The sequence below is a fragment of the Anopheles maculipalpis genome, chromosome 2RL, assembly GCF_943734695.1.
Source record: "Anopheles maculipalpis chromosome 2RL, idAnoMacuDA_375_x, whole genome shotgun sequence".
NCBI lineage: Eukaryota > Metazoa > Arthropoda > Insecta > Diptera > Culicidae > Anopheles > Anopheles maculipalpis.
The window spans coordinates 49,345,841-49,359,968 of record NC_064871.1 but is presented as its reverse complement, the minus strand read 5'-3'; the positions used below and the strand labels follow the sequence as shown (position 1 = coordinate 49,359,968).

The window sequence follows — 14,128 nt, the reverse complement described above, 5'->3', positions numbered from 1 at the left end:
GCTGCATCATGATTGGCATGTGTGTAAGGGGCCCGAAAAGGTACACCGATGCCGATGAGCTGCATCTCCTTACACGGTTGTTTAGGTCCAGAATGAGTAAGGTAAAGAATACGGCAAGAAAGACCGATCCAGCTAGGTTGAAATCGACCGTTTACCGTTCGGCCTGGAACCTGATCGTTTTGTGTTTGCTTCTAGAGCATTCACTGCCGGATAGTGGCTGCCGTTTTGAGGATCCGAACGCGTCTTCCAACTGCTCTCTGGGGCCTTGGTCAAATTTCTTGAAGGAATAGAACGACCTTTTTTTTTACTGTGGCTTCCCAGCGAGCCACTGCCCGGCATATGGTTCCCGTCTCGCACTTGACACATCGGAGCTGGCGGCAAGGTGTCGAGTTTATGAATATGAGAGAAAACCGGAGCACAACGACAGCATTCTGGACGGTTTGATGAAAAGTGGGCTTCTACGTTTTCATCGACAGTTGGTCGCGTTCCGAGACACTTGTCCATCGTCCGTCAGTGCTTTCCGTGCCGTGTGGTTTGAATTTCTTGAGGTTAAACCGTTTAACCATCGTCGACGATCGCAACGAACCGTCAGCGCGTGTGTAATATCGGAGCAAGAAGCGCTTTGCTATGCAATCTTGAAATCTGAAACTGGCTTTTTTTTTGTAGCAAACCGTCCAAACTTAACATGAAGATTTATAATAAGACAAAAAAGGTTCGTTCGTAGAAAGAGCTCCATCCGGGTACGCCGTCCATCAGCATCTGCCAACTGTTACGTCCGAGCAATCATCGCACTTGGCAGCATAATCATGCCACGCGATCATCTTCCAGTGTACTGCAGGCTTGCAGGAATACAACAAAAAGGGCCCCAAAAAAACACGCGTGTGGACACTGCACAGTTCGGCCGTGAAACCACTAATTAGAATACATGTCCCATGGAGGTACGGATGAAGAGAATGTTTACTTTTATGATTAGACTTTACTTTTTATGATCTTTGCTTATGTGTTTTCACTCACTTGCCAACAGCCGAGGCTACGATTTCGTGTACGGGGTGGGAAAGAGACACACAACACAAAACTACAATAAAACCTGAAGGAAAAGGGGTAAACATAGAACTGGAAGAAGAACACGAAAATTAGAACTCGTCTCCCAACAGAAAATGCGCCCGGACCCGGACCGATGGTGCTAATGGTCAAATAAAAAAGCTCACTTAACGATTCAAACCCCGAGGATTTCCGCCCCAAGAGAGGTCCCCCCCCCCCCCCTCCCTGATAACAGCATCTCTTCTACCAGAATTCCCATTCGTCCGGAGCATCGGGGACACGCGGACATGCATGTAGCAAATCAGCTTCATAATAAAAACATATTCACTGCTCAACACGACAACAAACATTTCTCCCCAGCTTGCCCGGTCTCTCTTTTCCCAAGAACTGGGCGACAGACAAAACGCAAAGACAAACATGGTCATAAAAATGGGATTAAAGAAGAGAATCATGATGTGACCACGTCCCCAGCGTTAGGACACGGTACGCAAGGGAACGTACCACGAACTAGGAAAAGCACCAAAATGTTGCGCACACTGCAACCATTGTGCCGAAATATCTGCTTCGTTTGAGATGCTGAAAGATGGAAACGGAGGTTACCGCTCACCGGACGAAATTGTGTCAGCACACAAGTCACAGGCGAGTACCCTGACCGCAGGACGAAACTGACAAAGAATTCATAGCAATGCTTTAATTGAATTAATTAACGTTAAAATGCTATATTAACACACACCCCAGCACCGAGCGAGTGCCGGCAGTTCCTTAAGTTGCTGGTCCATTTGGGTGGTAAAACGCTTCAACTTCAACGAACAGACCCGCTTCGGATCCGTGTCCTCGGGCAATTCGGAAATCCAACGGTTTATCGAAGCTCCACCGGCCGTAACTCGTAACCTGCACTGTACGGAAAACTGGAAAATGAAAACTTTTCCACACCGTCACCTTTAAATGACAGGGTGCCTCGGTCTCGTCCGGATACCCCGAATCACCACCCGGCAACATACTGCACACGATCGAATCGGCCATCGGGGAGGGGTTGGTGAGCCGTAAGCAGCAGTTGCATCCCGGCCGGAATACCAATCAATTTCCCTCTGGAACAGTTCGGTCGTGTACCGAGCGTCAGACATCGCCCGGCACTACGGTGGTGGAATTTTAAAACTTGATTCCCCCCCCCCCCCCCCCAAAAAAAAAACCTCCAACTTGCGAGTGAGACATTTCTAATGCAACCGTTTCTGTCCCGGCTGGTGATGGTGCTGCATCACGGCGTTTGCTCTTTTGCACAGCACCACCTCCCGCGGTGACCAAGCTTTCAAGGAAAATGGTCGAAAAACAGCACAGCCCGACGTGACCGGACTTGCTTACCGGATTTGCAATTGAAGGGTTCTACACGCTGAGGGCTTCACAATCGAGCGGAAGTTTATTGCGATTGTTCAGTGGGAGTTCAACCATAGCGTTCTGCCGAATGGTGGTGTTGCATTGTGCGCCCGAAAACTTTGCAATCCACACTCATACTCGCAGCGTTCGTACACTGCAGGCAAGCTGCTATCAACCGAAATACTCTCTTAACAGTCGCATTATCCATTGTCCGAGCAGGGTGAAAAATATCCCAATAAACCGATAAACCAATAGTGCGATCTGCTTTTTTGTTAGCGCCACCTCGAGCAAGTAATGTCTTGAGTGTGAGTTCAAAGTTTCAACCCACTCCATTAGTTCCTGTAGAGGGACATAATGGGCACACATCAATAATCCTGCAAGCACGCACTCGTCATCGGTTTGTCCACCATCCTTGCTGGGGACACACACACACTTCACAATTGCATCGTTCAAACAAGAGCAAAAAGCCAATGTGAACCAATTTCTGTACTCTGCTTCTGTTCTCCACCGGTGCTTACCATGCAAACGAATTAAGCCCTAGTGATCGAATGAAAATATTTCACACAAATAACGCCATTATAACGCCATCATCGACGACGCCGGCGACAGACTTCATGGCATGGCAAAATATTTGCTCGCATTGATTCGATTGACGCTCGAAAGCATAAATCACGGGGGGGGGGGGGGGGGGAGGAGTGTGCGAGCTCTGATGGGTGGAGGACACTTTCACGCTCTGCACTATTTGCACGGGCACTGATTTATCGAGCAGCTTGCCAATCGGAACGATGCGAAAACCAACGATTGGCATTTATTTTAGTGGATCAATTTCGATAAAAGCCGCAGCGCGGAATCGCGTCGTGTCCTTCTTTTCACCGCAACACTGTCGCGCACGCTGTCAATCACAGGCGAACCACCCAAAGCCAGAGAACCGGGTAAATCGGTGATGAGATCTGTGGTGAACGGAAAGCGAAACAATAAATTGGAAACATGGCGCGCGAGTGAAGATGAATTCCTGAAGCTCGGACTCCGCTAGTACAAGCACACCCAATTTACAAGTGACACTAGACCAACTAGCAGCGGTAATTTACGGTATCGATAATGGTATTGCATCGGACCAGTCCGTCCACCCGGAAAGAGCGAAGAAGGGCTTGTAAAATATGGGAAAAGCGCGCGCGAAAGTTGATGACAAGTTTCCTTCTTCCTCCCAAGCTCGCCGGTTTTTTTTCCCGTGCGAAACACAGCTCGTCGGTGTGATTTGTTTTTCCCTCCCGGTTTCGTTTCTGCGGTGGTCTGTGCGGATGCAGCAGGCATCATCGAGTGCAGCAGGCACCGCAGCGTCATTGCAGTTTGCAGCCAGCACACCCAGTCACAAGGAAACCACCGCAGCAGTGTGCGCCTCGTGTAGCGTGGTGAATTGGAAATGATGATGCAAATTTTCTTTGCTCTCGTTCGTACCTCCGGCCACCTGCCTCACCGTGCTCCATTCGCCCACCATGAAAAGGATGCTAATGTTCTTTGGCGAATGGCTTCCACGGTCACCAGCAACCGGCGATAATGATTTTGGTGCTTTCTTGGGAAATTGATTTCGTTGCACCATGCCGGGCAACCATGCCGTTTGGTGATGGTGCAAGCAATGTTCCGTTTTCTTTTCCTCCTTTGCGGAACGTTCGTCTGAAGTGGGGGTAGGGCAACGTTATCTCGTAAACGTCCCCATCGCATGCCGCAAGGTGACGACGATTATCGTGGCCGAGTCTAGGATTAGCCCTTGAAACGAAACACCAAAGGACAGACAGACAGACAACTGCATTGCTGTGGTGATCCTCAAGTGCAACGGTAAGAAGGGAGGGGGCCCAGTGATCCGTACCGGTGATATTGAACGCGCCTAACCCGCGGCCACGTTTGCATAGGTCCCACTTAACTGCAGCATGTAGGTAGTCCGGAGCGCAACAACTGCAAGTGACCTTTCGCAAACATTCGACGACGCTACACGCCAGGCGTAATAAGTATTCTTGCGACGGAACAACATCCCCGAATGCAATCAGCCAATTCGTTGGGTCACCCATTACCGGTGCAATTCCGTGGGTGCGGTGCCTGTGGAACTCTAATGTCTCTGGAACGAAAGCAACGGAAAAAGAAGCGCCAAACTCACCACTCGGCCAGGGAAGGATGATCCATCCACTTGGCATTCGCTCGCTCTGTGATTTCCCGATTGAAAGTCGTGCTACCCCAAAGGCACACGGCGGCTTCTTCGGGGACGACGACGCCGGTCACAACCACGCACGCCACGCCACTGTCTACGGTTGGAGCGTAAAATCACGGTGGGATATCTTTTAAAATTCAAAAAGCATGTTTAACCCGGGGCCAAATCGAGATTGCGATTTCCGACGAGCCTTACCGTTCCCCAACCGGTTCCCACCCGCAGAGCCTAACCGCGACTCCACGAGGCATCATCTTCGTATCTTTTAGCGGCAAGCAGGCTTTATACATACGAATACACCGCATCACCGTACACACTTGCTTCAATATATGGAGCTTATTTCAATACCATTACCAACGTTCGGGGCGACATTTTCTTCCTTCTAACGATCAAGCGAGGAAAATAAAGCACGCTGCACGGTGACCCAAGAAAAGTACATTCTGCTGACATCCTACTTTCGACGGCGTGGCGATGGGAAGGTAGGAAATTCGGTGTTGTGTGCGTTGTTGTCGGTGGAAAAATGTTTGCTCATCCTTCGGGAGGTTCCCACAAAACCGTTTTTTTTTCTTGCCCCACCCCGTTCCCAGCCCATTTTGTCACTCCATCCGTCTGCTTCTGCAATTCCCCCCGGAAACTTCGCCATTTGTCGGTTGCGGTTGGCCGGAAAATGCTATCCACCCTTAAGACACGTCGATTGTGGTTAGAGCTTTTGCGAAAAAGCTTGCAGTCTTTCTCCGAGCAACGTTTCTTGTTTTGATTTTTGTTTTAGGCCTTGCCTGTCTCCTCCTTCCTACCGATTTGTGTTTTTGTTTGTTTACACGTGTGTGGGGATTTTTGGTTTATTTTTGTGGTGAAGCAAAGCTAATACCTTTTATATTCTCTTTTCTTTTCGCAGGTAAGGAAATTGAGCTTGAATCGACTGATGGCATCAGAGTATCTGACCTCGGCAACAGGTTTGAAGGGTAATTGAAGACTGCCCACGGGGCGTGTTGGATGGATAAGATGGAAATGTATCCTTTTTGAATGGAAATTCTCATCCACTTTGAGAATCCCATAATTCTACCCTGCTTGACATTGCCAATTTATCCAAAGTGTTCGAGTGGTGACTCGATCGAATCGTTAACATTGCGAGCTTTTTTAATGGACTACAAGAAGACATTACGCAGCGCCCGCAACGAGATCAATTCCCGAACAGCCGATGAACGGGGGCCATATGGAGTTTATTATCTGACACCCCAAAGCTTATTCCCGCAGCACGGGCAGTATATTATGGGCAACTGTCCACTTTCCGGGACGGCAATAACATAAAAGCTAACATACGACCTAATTTAACGAGCCTTTTTTTTTTTGGGGGCCGTTTCTTTATTTTTGTGACGCGCACTTGCCGGCTCGAGTGCAAGCGCGAAAAATGAACAAATTTATCCTTCGAAAAAAACAACAAAAAAAAACGATGAAGAAAAACCAAATACCCAGGAAACGCGGAAACATGCCCGCAAAACTTGCACTATAATGCCTTGCGGAAAGATTATAACTCATAATCCACAGTCCCCGCTACTGTCGCGCGAGCAGTACGGCAAACAGAACAGAAACAGTTCGCACAGCAGCAGCAGCAATTGCTTATGGGTGGCACCACTGTCGCTTATGGCTGAACGCCAGAATAAATAAAACAAACCTCGAGCGCACCAATGCTGCAAATGCTTCACCAGGCGACATTATTTGGCCAGCGATGAGCCAGAGCCCAACGGTATGAAGTTTCATTCCTTTTTGGCAGACTTTATGGCCAATATATATGCACACACACACACACCCAGGAAGTTGTGTGGGATGTCCTCCCGAGCTACCCGCGGCAGTTAGGGATGTTTGTGGTTTACTTCACGATCGAAAGCCAACAACAGGCCATCGGGGGTCTTTATTTGGTGTGCCCGGTAAGAGACATCCTTTTTTTTTTTGTTTCCTTTCAACACGCGATTCCACCACTGCTTGCTTAAGCTGGTCACGCAGAAGACGTTCCCGCTGCAAGATGAATAGTATCGCACTAATTGCATTGCCACGGTACACGCCGTGCACAGCGGCAGCATCGACCGAATGGATGCTGCACACAAAAGGTGAAACATTCTTCGCTTGTCATCTTGTCTTGTCGAGCAGAATCCGCGATTTCTAGCCCGCGCGATCCGGCACTGCTAACGCCGAGCACTTCCTCAGCGAGTGTTAGCCCAGCCCGTCGACAGCGCGAGAGCACGTCGGATTCGTGATGATGCTGATGGCCTCCGGGTAGATGTCGAAGGAAGCGCAAGAAACAAGAGCACTGCGAACAGGAGAACAACTGAAGAAGCTGCTGCTGCTGTCGGCGAAGACGATCTGTTCTCGCTCTCCGCGGGCGCAATAAACAACTGAAATAATAATAATTGTCGTGATTTGAAGTCACGTTCTGCAGTACATTAGCATGTTTCGTTTCCGACGACCTCGCCACTTTCTATCCACCCACCATGGATCACCGATGTGGATTCTTTTCCATCGTGACCCTCGTGCAGCCTCTACAGGGGACCTTTTTGGCGGTCCCAACTATGGGGCTGGTGTGTAAGCGTGGTACAGTTTTAATTAAATTTAAAAGAAAACTAAACGAATCGACCCGACCCGAGCACTTAACGCACATGAACCTTTCTTCCCGTACCCGCTACGGTCTCCACTGCGTAGTTGAAGTCCAGTTTATATCACGCCTCTCGAAAGGCCGCATAGATATACGGGCACGGCGGGTTGTTTTAGATTTATTTTTCATTCACACCCCCAGCTGGACCACCTTCCCGTCACGACCCACACAGCCAACGTCGCAGGGAAACTTCAAACTGACCGGTTCGCCTGTCAAGTCATCGCTAATGGACGCTCAAGACGGTACAGTGTCTTTTTTTTTTAAAGATATTGTGCGTGATCTGTTTCTGGCTTCACATTCCCGCGAGGGAAAAATCGTTCGGTCTTTATGTTGTGCGGATAAGGTTTACTGTTGAAGTTTGTGGTAGGATGAGCCGTGCACGATATTCCCCAAAACGCTTTAAAAAAAAAAACCCGGGAGGGTGCACAAAGTTCCTCAGCCAGACAACACGGAGAATTGGGGTAGAAGAAGAACCCTGAGATTACCGACAATATTGCGCTTTAATGGTTCGTAATCTAACTTTAAATGCTGTCGGGTGTACCCGCTGTGTGTGTGTGTGTTTGTGTAAAGCCAGAAACATTCCATTCTAGTCGATTTCGCTTCAGGGGACGGCACCGGCTTTTGTCCGAGACAAGTCACTTCGAGCCTATACTTTCTGATGGACTAGGTGGCTCATTCACTCGCCGACGCGATGGATTCGCCGAGAAACGCCGGATGCGCAAACACAAATTTTCCGGAATCAATCCCCAACCCCAAGCACGTGCCCTGGCAAATCTCGCGGGAGACGTGGTCACCGAATGAAAGCCACCGCAAAACGCGCGAACTTAATGTATCAATTCTGTTGTGGTAGCGCCATCAAGGGCCATCGCCGGGCGTCGATAAAACTGTCAATTACACGTGATTTTATTCCCTTCCATCGAAGACGCTGCTGGAAGGCCGGGTGGCCGGCATTGTGTTCTTTTCCGAGATCGAAGATGATGATTTTATGAGCTCAACCGTGAAGTGATAGCAGGGGCCCAGATGGGCCGGTGGCTACGCAACGGGGAAAGTGGCAACAAGCGACGAATTGTGTTTTAACGATCGTTCGCCCAAATTAGAGGTTGTTCGGAAATCATCCAAAAACGTGCCCGCAGGCGTCGCACAATGGGCTTTCTTCTTGCTGACGCTAGGAGACGACATAAATTAAAGCTTTGTTAATGTGTGAGCGAACCTCAGCTTCTCTTGACCAGTTTCCCGACATTGACATTTATCGATTCGCGGCAAAACGTTGCAAGCTGGTACGCTTATGGGTTACAAAGCTAAATCATTATAACATAGCTGGAACAGCATTTTCATCTTGCCGAAGCCAAACGGTGCCCTGCCTGACAGGCTTCATGTGCTAATCAGGTGCAAAATGCATAGAACCCTTGCGAGCTTTTGCAAATATACAAACAAAGTTCTTGCCAACTCCCCGCGAGCGATACTATACCAGGTTAGAGTCTTTTTCGTCTGTGTGTCGAAATTTGCATTTGTTTCTCGTACGCTTGTGAAAGCTCGCACGCTCCTCGCAAATCATCCATACCGAGGACGAGAGCGAGAGGGACTTGCTTGGGAGTAGAAAGTTTGCACGCTTCCTCGAAACTCAAATCACGGCTACTAAAACAAGGGCACAGACACGCAGAAGAAGATTTAAAAAAAAAAAAACCCAACCGTACACGACCATATAATTTAGCGTGTGAAGTTTTTAACGAGTTTTTAAGAGCCACTCAGCTATACACGTTAGTGTGTTCTTCGCCACCGCTCACACTGGATCGATGATGCGAGTGAGAATTTTTGGGGCGCGGCAAAACACACAGGAATGTTTAAAAATTGCCGTTGAAAAGCTAACTCAAAAGCTAGCGATTTGGCTATTCATCAGAAAGAACTGTGTGTGTGTGTGTGGATTAAGCCACCAAAAACTGCAGAACACTACTGCAAAATGCAATAATCCAAGGCACTTTCGGATCGGCAAAAGCACATGAATCCATTGCGGGAGCGGTATGAATCAGAACGGATGAATCGAACCATTAATCGTACGCTGCCCAACATCAATGGAATGTCCTTGGCATTCCTCCTAATTAGAATTGTTCCCCAAATCGGCAACAAATAGTTTTCCGAAGAAATCCGTTTATCTTGCCGGGCTTTGTTTTGTTGGTCCGGTTACGAGTTTGTTTCCCAATTAGTCCCGGTGATTGGTGACTGTGCTACCGAAATTTTTACAATTTTGCAATCCAATCGATCGATTCGAATGTGTTTCAATGTGTGCCAACGGAACGGTAAGGATTCGTACGCTGCACCATAATGTTGTATCATCCCGCAGGAATCCCTGAAGGTCCCGGTGATTGTTATTTTTCAGCAGGCAAACACACACACAGAATGAAAAAAAACCACAGGACCAGGATAGGCAGTTATTTTCGCACGAAAACGTGTGCTAATTGACTGAGCTTTCGTTTTAGCACGGACTTTCGTCCGAACACCGGTGCATTCCTATTTGTGCAGTGTGCGTCTCGCCCCTGTCTGTGTGTGAGTATTTCTTTGGAAAACTAGTGGTAAAAGTTTTGAAGCTAATGCATCATCCCTTTGCAACTGAAACAAGGGATGACTTCATCCCTTATTAGTGTTTGCGTGTGTAGCTAAAATAATAATCTTACGAAACTACAAACAAGTGAATAAGTTTAGGTGCCACTAATCTATTTTCAAACAAAAACGATGGAAAATAAGCAAAAACATTCTTAAAGTTGTCTTAAATAAAATAAACGTTGCCGGCAACTGGATTCAATCAAGCAAACACAAATAGAAAAATCTTTCATAGAAAATCTATAATCCATAAATCTCAAAACTCACACAGAAAGCACGCAATGAAGATAGGAAAAAAAGCCACCCAAAGCAGGACCCTAAAAGCAGGACCAAAAATGGGAGAAAAAAGATAAATATTTGTAAACAGCTGTTTCCCTAACCGATTGCGTCAAAGAAAAGGTCAACATTTCCTTTTGTCGGTAAGGTCCACGGCTTTTGTCCCGACGCGGCCCAAAGTTTCCCATAATATCTTACGGAACCTTTCGTTCGATCCTGTCGACCCGACCTGTACCCGCTGTCGCTCTTTCGGCAGGTTGACGGGAAATAAATAGAAATATAGAGAGAGAAAAAAAAAGAGCAAAAAAGCCCGTAAATGTAAACCGTCCGTAAAATCGATCAACCGGAGCGAAGAAAAGCATAAAACGATCGACTCCTAATAGGTGGTGCATTAACCAAACGGGGCAGTGAGTGAGACCGAGTGACTGAGTGTAGACCAAAACATGGGAAACAAAACAACAAATCATCAAACAATCAATCGAAAGGAAACATTCAACTTTTCACTTTCATGCCTATTCGTTGGCATCGTGGGTGAATTTGTGTGTATGTCTGGTACCTTTCTTTCATTCACACTCTTTACACAGCATCATCTTACATCGGACACAATCGCACCCCGAAAAGCATTAAAAAGCGGACCGAAATCCGATAACACTTCGTCCGTGTAGCATTTCCCGTTTGCGCACGCTGGAAAAGAAGAAATGTCACCACAAATGTGCCTCTTTCGTCTGCGCAAACTTTGAAGCCCTGTTGAAGAACTGTGCCATGCAAGCCGTGCGCGCGCTCAGACGGTCTGCAACGGAATCGGATCGGATTCGCGCGCGGCAACGAAAGCGTGAGAAAATCCACAGCATCTTAAAGCCCTGTTTGCTTTGCCCGGTTCTCGGCTTCGAGAGCCAAAATCGAGTAGTCGTAGAGCGTGCTTTGTACAGCGTGTACGAGTAGTTCCTACTCGTTTGCCATTTACCAGCTTCGATGTATCTACCCGTCCACCAAGGACCACCGATCGCTGACGGTTGCACAATTGTTGTACACGAGACCCGTCGATCGGTTGCTGGTAGAAGTTTTGTTTCATATTTTATTTCTCGCACGGTGGAATTATGTTTAAATACCTTTGGCCTGCCTGCCCAGTTGCTTTTCAGTCTCCTTGCAAGCCTTCACCATTCTCCATATATCTCCGCACGCCAACTAAAGTAGCTTCGCAAGGGGGCAAGTTTTTATAGCGTTCCGTTTCGCCGTTCATCTTCGATTCTCCCATTCGATGACCATCTGGCGATGTTTGGAATTCCACCCAATTCCCTCCACAACCACCACCACCTCAATGATCATCCACCACCGGACCAACTCCACCACCACCGAGAGGACCATCTTTCGTACCGCGGCTGCCTAATCATTCATTGATTGAATCTCGGCTCGGTTCGCCTTCACCACCCATCTGGCCATTCTTCGGTCCGTGCATTTATCCATCTCGCATCGAACAATCAATGCGGTATGGGTTTTTGTGTAATCGCGCAGCCCAGTAGTAACGGACGCTACGAGCCAGCAAGCTGCTGCGCTTGATTGAATTTTGCTCAATTTGCATCCCTGTCCCTGGGTTGCCAACCTGCTGTTCGTCACCATCAGCAACGCTCACGAGCGATGGCATTTGTTTTCTGTTCTGTGGCCCAAGCGCATCGAGACGACGTTTCCTTCAACTCCGAAAACCCATTACAATTCGAATTGGTTTGGATTTTTCTAGTCATTCCGTCGACCGATTCCTTACCATTCTCTTTACACCGGGACAAATACGGGACGGAGAAGAAGAAGAAGAAAAAGCATCATAAACCACATAAACGCATTTGCTGCCCTTCTTGCCTTGGATTGCCGTCCAAGAGGCGCGCGCCCGTTTGCGCCCGACGATTTTTGAGAGCCGTTTTGTTCCTATCGTTTGTTTGCGTTCCTTTCGGTGCTGCTCCTGCTGTTGGTGCGTTTATTAATTTTGTTTTTGTTTTTCTACGTGTTTGCCCTTTTGGGTGGTGGTCACTCGAAAGTTCAAGCATCCAGCGTAACGTGCCCCCAGACGGTAGAATTCGTTCCATACAGCAAGCAAACACAGCCTCATCGTGCGCGCTCCCGCGCATCGACACAAACACAAAACATCAACAGGTGGTCAAGAGACGAACCCGTGGTTCGGGTTTTCTTAAAAAAAAGGGAATGAAGGTTTATGTTATTTGTTCCGCGTGTCTTCCCGGTGTGTTGTTTTTGTCTTTTTCATTGGTTAGATTTACACAGCCATGGGTCGTCAGAAAGATAAGTAGAAACCATAAGCATAAGTTAATCGGGAGATCCTAAATGCTTTACATTCTCAAGGGCCGCGCGTTACGGCGGTACCGCCGTTGTCATCTTCGAAGATTCACTTTCCTCACCGCGTGTGTCAACCAGCTATTCCACTATCTCTCCTTTCTTCGTCTCAGACCAAGCAACCATAAGGATTGCTTACTTTTTCCCATCCAAAAGCTTCGATCTTGCCTCGACAGTCAACTGAAGCCTTGAGGCCTATTCCAAATCGGGCTGAATGTAATAAATTTTGCCCTTTTCTTCCACAGCTGTACAGCTATTTCTTTTTGTGCGAAATGTCTAGGCAGCCCAATCTGGTCGAAGCACCAGAAGAAGTGACTGTCACTAGTGCTTGCAGTGCTGGGAAACTGTCTCGTTTACCGTCGCTTACAACTTGAAACCGACTTGAAGCCACTCAGACGCTACTAGCGCTGGCTGAATTTATCTTCGCTTTGACAGCGACTTCGTGAGTGCGGGCTTTAGCATGGCAAAATTGGGGAGAGAGAGAAAAACGACCAAACAAGTTTTGCGCCATTCAGCGCTTCTTCGCTGCCAGCATCTCGAATGATGAATGCCCTTTTCAATTTAAAAGGCAATCTAACTGGAGTCTCCAGCTGGAAGACGCTGGTGATCGGTCATGGCGGCATGGTACCGCGGCCAGGGAATGGATGGTTGGATACAGTCGATGGTAACGATCGCGGGACAGTAATCGCAGGACTTAGAAAGGTCGCATGCCATTAGACGGAGGATCTCGCGTACGGTGCGCCAGCCTTTTTACGTCTGGCAGATGCTACAGCACGGTACTGTCAAATTGTCTCCGGAGGCAAAAGGTTTGGTCGTGGTTTTCGGAAAAAAAGATGCTAGGTATTATCTCGCTGCTGCTGGAGTAACGAATTTGTTGCAATCGTGCCAACAGCAGCAGCGGCAGTGGCAGCTGCAGCTGCATCCGTTTCGTTTGCAGATGCACAACTCGTTCGCCTGAGATCACACACAGGCGTGTATCACAGGATCCCCATATAATCACAGATCCATGGATCCGAAATTGGGAAAACAAAACACAACAAACCGAGCGCAAAGAGAAACAAAAGTAAATTTAATGCACATTAAGACCGCGTGCCACCTGGAGGGGCGTATCGAAAGATTCATGCAAACCGATCGTACTGCAAACACGACTTAACACAGAAAGAAAGCAAAACAAAAAACAAACCCCCCGGAGCAGATGAGTCTCAACATGGACATGTGAGAAAGTGCGAAACGCCAACCTACAAAAGAACGTTTATAAGACAAAACCTTCGTCGGTCGCGTCGCGAAGGTAAAGGTAAAACGCTCGCTCGTCGAAAAAGGCCACCTGTCACTATAAGGTTCAGTGTGTCTCGCTGTTTCTCGGTGGTGCGCATGAATAATTAAGATTTGAGATACGCTTACGCAAGACGCACACGCAGCTTCACCGAAAGAATCCAATCTTGACCCCACACACGTGATTTGCATGCGGGTTAGATGTGGATGATCACGTTCGATCGAAGACGTAAGTCGAAAGAAAGCCTCCAACGAAACGGTATGCGACCTCACTTTCCATTCCCGGTCAACTGTCATGGTGCGTCGAGTCGAGTCATCGGCTCATGTGTCATCGGCTAATGGTACAACCATTAGCGTTCCATCATTCCGTCCACCAAGCTCCCAAGTATGTG

General features: G+C 48.0%; 2 protein-coding genes across 2 annotated transcripts in view; one reads left to right on the top strand and one right to left on the bottom strand.

Moving 5' to 3' along the window:
* Positions 1 to 14,128, bottom strand: part of LOC126559687 (DNA topoisomerase I, mitochondrial) — a 524,180-nt gene that overhangs the window by 231,523 nt on the left and 278,529 nt on the right. The window lies entirely within an intron of this gene.
* Positions 1 to 14,128, top strand: part of LOC126556745 (calcium-activated chloride channel regulator 1-like) — a 46,012-nt gene that overhangs the window by 27,492 nt on the left and 4,392 nt on the right. The window lies entirely within an intron of this gene.